General features: G+C 41.6%; 1 long non-coding RNA gene across 7 annotated transcripts; it reads left to right on the top strand.

Annotated features, from left to right (window-relative positions):
* Positions 1-480: 480 nt before the first annotated feature.
* LOC124693271 lies at positions 481-6,308 on the top strand. 7 transcript variants are annotated; one of them, XR_006999934.1, is made up of 7 exons: positions 481-905; positions 1,009-2,133; positions 2,322-2,938; positions 3,344-3,892; positions 5,012-5,098; positions 5,420-5,477; positions 5,953-6,308. It is a non-coding gene; the product is annotated as an uncharacterized LOC124693271 (long non-coding RNA). The 7 variants fall into 7 exon arrangements; XR_006999935.1 differs by having other exon boundaries at positions 3,753-3,892; XR_006999932.1 differs by having other exon boundaries at positions 2,322-2,783; positions 2,863-3,892.
* The last annotated feature ends 811 nt before the right edge of the window (positions 6,309-7,119 follow it).

Consider the following 7,119-nt stretch of genomic DNA (forward strand, 5'->3'; position numbering starts at 1 on the left):
AAATATATCTGGATAAATCTATGAAACTTATTTTAGAATGGAGGTACTAGTACCGAGGATTCCCGAGCCAGCATTCGGTGCTCGGATCGATCTCCTGCTCTTTTCCAACGTAAGGCTTTCCCGAAAGTAAACATAGAATAAATTGCAGGGAAACCATGCCGATCGATCCAGAGATTCCCTCTTGGAAAGAGATTCTGAATTTCTCATACACAAATTAAGAAAAGAGAAGGTACGCGTACTGTGCATGCATATGTGAGTGTGACACAAAGGAGAATCTAAAGGTGTATATGATGCCCCCCATAGGGGGCCTCACAGGCGTTTGGATTTTGGGCCGTTCGATCAAGCTGATGTGGCGCGATCTCGGCCGGCCGTTCGTCCAGGGCACTGAGGCCCTCCCGCAAACCCACTTTTTATCCATGGGTCGTGTGAAAGCCCGCTCGGCCCAGACTCTCGCGTCGCGCGTGGCTGCGAGCTGAGGGAAAATGCAGCTTCCTCTCCAATCCCGTCGCTCCCTCTCCCCTTCCAATCCCGCAGATGCAGCCGCCGCCTCCCTAGCTCCCTCTCCCTGCTGCCGCTCTCCTCCTCCTACGCCTCCTCTCCCAATTCCCTTCTGCACGGGCGACGGGCGGCGCGGCCGACCTCGGCGCGGGAGACCTCCGCAGGAGCCGGCATGAGAGAGGTGGTTGGTGTTGCAGCTCAGCTCTGACTAGAACGTCTGCGCTCGCCACGGAGTTCGTCGGCTTCGGCAAGGCAAGGATGTGGGCGACGGGCGTAGCCGTCCTTAGCGGCACGCTGGCCACGGCGGTGAACAAGGTAGAGCACGAATTTTCCTGCCCTCTCGCGGAATCTTGAGCTGGGGTTTGTGGGCGCAGCAAATTCTTGAGTCCACGCCATGAAATCGAGAGGTTTTGATGTGTTTCCTATTCCTTTTCCCCTTTGATTTTTTTGCCTCTTCAATCTGGATGGATCTCCTCTACCCCATCCCTCACGGCTGCTTGGTGGTTGTAGGTGGTGGGGAGCGCAATAGATGGGGCGGAGACTCATCGGACTCCGATGACAGAGGGAACGTCGGCGGCGAGCTCCGTATCAGGCCCTGGAGCGCACCCTCCAGGAGCAGCCTCTGGACTACGACTCCCACATCCAGGTATGCATTCTAGGTTTTTGTTTCAGGGCGTGGTTTTACTGAGGTGGATCTTTGTGGCGTTGGTTTTGCCATTGGAATTTCTTGCTTGCTGTTTTATGTGTAGTGCATGACATATGCTCGATGAAATGCCTCTGAGAAGCACCACTGGCATGAGAAATTGGGAGTTGTAGCATAACTAATATAATTAACTCACTGATGGGGTAGGTGTATGTTCCTAATGCATAGGTGTCCAAGACTAACAACTTTGGCTCCTTTCTTGGTAGGTACAGATACGGCCTTTACAATCATCAAGCTACTAATTCATTTCTTCTCCCAGTTCAATCCATACTACAGAAATTGAAAGATTGTTTAATTAAATTAATATAAACCATATCTCTGGAATATTTCCTGAAGCTCTGGAATATCCTTGGAATCGTTTGCATCAAACCATTTACATCAGGCAAGATAGATGGAAAGTATGAATTTGCAGCCAACAAAGGGACCATGGTAATGTGTATCATTGCAACCATTTACGTCAGCATTCTGCTTCCTTTCAGATTTTTACTTACTTCATACTTACTAAATAAGCCAGCTATAAAACCTGCAAGAAACTTAAGATTTCCGAGGAGGATACTTAATACACATTAACAGATTAAAAATTGAGGGAATAAGAACTGCTTCATATACTGAAGGACCAAACAGGAGGGGGGAAATTATAATTTCATGATTTACAAGAAGCACTAAAAAGCAGAGAAGCACCAACTAGGATTTTATTCAAAATCTGGTGTAAGAGAAAGCAGCCGTCCAGACTATGAGTTCATGTATGTGGCACACGTTTACATGGCTCCTAAACAAAACTTTGATCTGTCAATACCAAGCTGAACATATTTTTAACACTCTACTACCTTTGAATTGCGCTAACAACAGCCAGTCTTTGCCTTTTCATTTATTTGACAGACCTCAAAGATACGAAGAACAAAGCCACTACATACCATCTTGGTCTTTTGAAGGTGATCTGAATCCCTTTACTGGTGGTTTAATTTTTGTGTTTGTTTCAATTAGTAGGTGTTAGAACTATCCAATTGAGCGTTTTGTTTTGTGCAGATAGCCATATATTTATTGTTTTAAGGATAAAAATTTAATGCTCTGTTATAAGATATATGTGCTGACAATTCTATTTTATTTGGCTGCTTTGCAGATGTTGAGCTATGACTTAATGTTTGGCTTTGGGTAGCGGGAGAATCTTACGCTGGCTGTGACAACAACCAGGTGGGGATGTGACTATTAATATATGTTGTGAATTTCTATGTTGACTTACATCCAAGAATTGTAGACAATGTTCTGATGTAACAGAAAGGAATGATCGGTGGTTGACGGCTTGCAACAGGCTGAGCTGCCCCTTTTCTTTCATTCATCCTTTGTAATTTGGGTTCCTCGGTAAATTAGAAAAATCAAGGACCTATGTTCAGCAGTATGGCAACATGCCTATTTTAGCACTGTTTAATTACCATTTCTCTTCTTATGGCAACACACTTTTGGTCTTTTGGTTGAGCAAAGATTAAAAATCAAAATTGGGTGCTTCTCTGTGCTAACAAAAGTGGTCCAAAATGATATCCGTGTTAAGAAAAGGGACTGATCAAATTTATTGTTGGCATGCTGGGTTAGTAATTCTAGCAAATTGTGTAGAATACCTTGTTTGGTATTATTGTTAATTTTCTTCTGTGTTTATTGGTATTCAGGTGGATATGACTGCATTGAGTCGGATGAAAGATAATGACCTCAAAGATACTACATAAGTTCATGGTTAATGGGATGGTTAGTGATTCTTGCTTCATTCCTGACTTTTATTACCTCTTATGGTCAGTGGGATGTTAGTGCTTATATTGTTTTATTTTTACACTATACTGGTTTCTGTGATTTTGGATGTGAGGTAATAAGGTGTGTGAATATGATTTGATCATGGCGTAGCGTATTTGTTCCTGTCCATACAAAGAGCCTTCCTCTCTTGGAGGATTTTTTTCTTGGCTGTTGTTACGTATGCTCAGCTTCCCTGTGAGGAAAGCATGTGTTTATTTTTTATCTGTACCTAAACACCGCTCCTTGTAATTTTTCATGCCTGTAGTTTCTGGGAATTTGTGCCAGCGAATCCTAGATTCAGATATAGAAATTGAGCCTAGCGAATCCTATATTTCATTTCTAATTTGTTTTCGGTTCTGACAGTCATGGCATAAATCTTGGTTGGTCATGGTGTTGTGCTTGTATTCATACAGGCAGAGGACGTAATAGAGGTTTTCCTGTCTGCAGTTTCTTATGCTGAACTTCTTTATTTTATTATTGTTGCTCCCTCTTCCTCTTGAGCATTTCCGCTTTATTATTCTTGCCTGGATAGTCCTAAAACTTAATTTTTATGGTTTGATCTCCTTAGATCAGGTGGAATAATATTTCACATTGATGGGTTTCCGAGGAATATACAAACCCATGTTGCATTTGAGAACAATTTAAGTCTACTCTGTTTTTGCATTTTGTTACAGTAATAGACATTCTAAGATAAACCTTTATCTCTTTGGTATTTCCCTTTCTCTCTTTAAGATAAACCTACCAAACTCTTAGTTATTTCACATCCCCACAGATAAAACTGTCTCCTGGATTTGTGCTTTTCTTTGACTATCAGAGGAAGACATGAGTGGAAGAAAAGCACAAAGTATAAACTTGATCCACTCCAAAGCCAGGAGCTCACTAAGATAATACCCGCAGTGTTTGCATCTTCCTGTAAGTGTAAGCAGTAATAGCTTACTGCTATCTTACTCTCTTTATTTGCCATTGTTGCTGGTCTAGAGTTCTTGCATGCCGCTGCTAGCGGCGCGGATTACTCTTAGCGAGACCGTTATGTTTGGATATCAAACACTTAATTATATGTATTGTTTTATTCAGATTTCTATCCTCAATCTAGAGTATGTATCAAACACAACCAGCTGTAGTTTTGCTTTTCGTGCTATTTTATCTTTTCCTGAACATTTCCTTCCCTTTCCTCAATACTGACTTCATTTTTTTCTGAATATTTCTTTTTCTTTATTTTTTCCTATTCCATATTAATAAATTATGAACTTAGAAGTGTTGGCATATACAATCCATGGAAGTATATTATTAAATAATATAATCAAACGTTCAGTGGCACACCCAGACTGCCACTGAAGTATTGGCATATATATACAATCCATGGAAGTATTATTGAATAATATTTAGAAAGTAATACATGTTTTGCTATGCTTAAAGAAAGTAATAGAAAAATTGACAGCAGTGAGGTCATGTGGTGCTTCAAGAAAGAATTGCTTTTCCTCTCTTTTGTCCAAAATTCTATATGATCTTCCTGGATATTCAAAAAATGTTGGTGTAGTATTTTTTGTATGCTCCAGACTTGGAGGCGCAGACGACATACTTTTCTTTCTCTGTGTAAACTTTGATGTTCACTACCCAGAGTCGTGTCCCTTGTACTATGAATAACCCATATAAATTTCCTGGCCCTCATATAACGAGGTCCACTGGTGAAATAGGCTGGGTTATGATTCATGCCACAGCGTGACTTGAATGCTCTAAAATGCATGAATGAAACCTATAATGCTATGCTACCCACAGTTTGGGGAAAAGGAAGCATTCCTAAGATACACATACTTTAATTTGGGATAAAAAGTAATTTGTTATGTTCAACATCAGTTTTAAAACAAGGCTGTAATTATGCACAAACCCTGTCAACGCAGTGTGTTCAAATTCTCTATTAGTTTTTTTATGATATATTGAGTTTCGGGAGCAAATAGAGTTCCTTAATGTGTTTTTTTACTACTGACGTTCTCGGTGGATTCTGCTTTCTGGTGGTGTTTGCTCTGATGACAGGAATATTGTGTCCACGGTCAACATGGACTGTCAATTGGACCTGAAACAAATAGCTCTACAGGCGCGCACTGCAGGTATAACCTCAAGGTGAAATCATTATCCTAATACCTTCATGACCTTTGCTTTTCTCCTATTGGCCTTTTGATGCTATATTTTCAATTTCCGTGAATATTGAGTGTTTGTCTTTCTGTCTCCTGCTTTGTGAATGACCTGGTATAAGAGTTGGTAAATTTGTGCATGTGTTACTTCATGGAACCAACAAACTAAAGACTCTTCTGAATTCATGCTTATAGACTGATAACAATTGCTCCCCAAATAGATTAAACAGCGTCTCATGCTTTTCTTCAACATCATATACTTTATGCTTGCTTTTGCTAGCTGTCTATTTTAAACAGCGTTTTGCTGCAGTCATCTTGCGTGCAAGAGAAGCGAAAACTACCGCATTGGTATTTACATCAGGAAAATGGTAAAGCTTAACCTCTCTGATGCAATATATGTTCTTTATGTTGTTTGAATAATAAATGTCTCTGGAGCTGGTGATTGTATGTACATGAGTACCTATTTATATGGTAATTATCTGTCTATTGAAATTTATCGCCAATTCCCCATGGACACGAAACACTTATATGTTCTGCCACAGCTTTTCAGTAGTATATGTCAGAATTAAATCTTTTTAATCAGTAAAGACCCTCTAAATATCATCTTCAGTCGTGCAAATAAAGCAAAATTTTGTTGAGAATGGTTGAGATTAGATTGATACTTGAATTCAACTAAAACCTGGGTATCCCATTTACTTTGATGGAACCTACAAAAGTGCTCTGATTCAAGGGTCTTTGTTAACTCTTCCGTAAAAGGAGTTCCATAGTTGTATCAGTTAGGTACTATCTTAGTTCCTCCTAATTACACACTGACACAAAGTATTTTTGTTGCTGCATTATCAGGTTTGCACAGGAGAAAAAAGGTGAACATCAATCTAATGATGATAAGGATGGTATAAGTTGGTTCCTAAGTCAGAAGAAGCAGGGTTTAGTACCTTTATTGCAAAAAAAATAGTTAAATATGTTATCTTTTGTAATCATGGCTAAGTTAAAATAGATACCCACTCCTTCTGAAGTTAGTCAAAATGCTATAAGGCAGTAAGTCCCGCTCCTTCAGAAGTTAGTTTTTTATATATGTTTACATGTTTCTAAAGGAGAAATATAAGAAACCCCGATCCTTGTGAAGTTAGTTAAACAGAGGTTCTGGTCCAACATTTTTATATAAGTGTTTGCTACACTGTTTGTGATTTCGTGTACTTTATCCTAATTTCATTACAATGACTTTATTGTGTAAAACTTGAGAAACATCTTATCTTTTTACACCTTATTTATATTGTTGTTATTTAAAATTTAAATTTGTGCGATTTTTACGGGATCGTGCGCCAAGGCGCACATCTAAATCTAGTCTAAAGGTATAAACGATGCCCCCCATAGGGGGCTTCACAGCGATCAGCGCACGTGAGCCGTTTGATCTTTACAGTGCGCTGATCTCGGCCATTCGTTGTTGGCTCACAACTGCTAGATAAATCCATGCAACAGACATGTTCTACCCATCTGAGGCTGGTCGTGGGTCCCACCAGTGTCCGGGCCCGCCCGTCAGTAGCCGTAGGTGTGGTTGGCTTCGGTGCACGAAGACTGGGCCGGACAGAAAAATCCCCCCGCGGTGAGACAAAAAGGCCTTCTCGTCCATCCCCATCAAACCCTAGCCGCCATCCCCCAATCCGCTCGCGAGCGAATCGCCTCGCCTTCTCGCTTTGCTCCTCCCCCAGTCAGCCTTCTCAACAATCGCGTCCCGGCGCCTTGGCAGTGCCCAAGCCGCAGCCAGGCGGAGCTCCTCCCCATCCCATCCCCTCTTACTTGTGCACATGGCAGCAGCAGCTCACCATGGGCCTATGCAGCCTTGGGAAGAGGAGGAGGCGGAGGCTGAAGTGGAGGAGCTGGAGTGGGGAGTGGAAGATCGCCTCCGAGAAGGCCGTCTCCATCATCATCCGGTGTAGGGTCCTTAAGGCCATCCTCGACACGCGTGAGACAGGCAAGGTCAGCTGCCGCCTCCTCCCTCGTACGTCCTCG

This window comes from Lolium rigidum, chromosome 2 (assembly GCF_022539505.1).
Source record: "Lolium rigidum isolate FL_2022 chromosome 2, APGP_CSIRO_Lrig_0.1, whole genome shotgun sequence".
NCBI lineage: Eukaryota > Viridiplantae > Streptophyta > Magnoliopsida > Poales > Poaceae > Lolium > Lolium rigidum.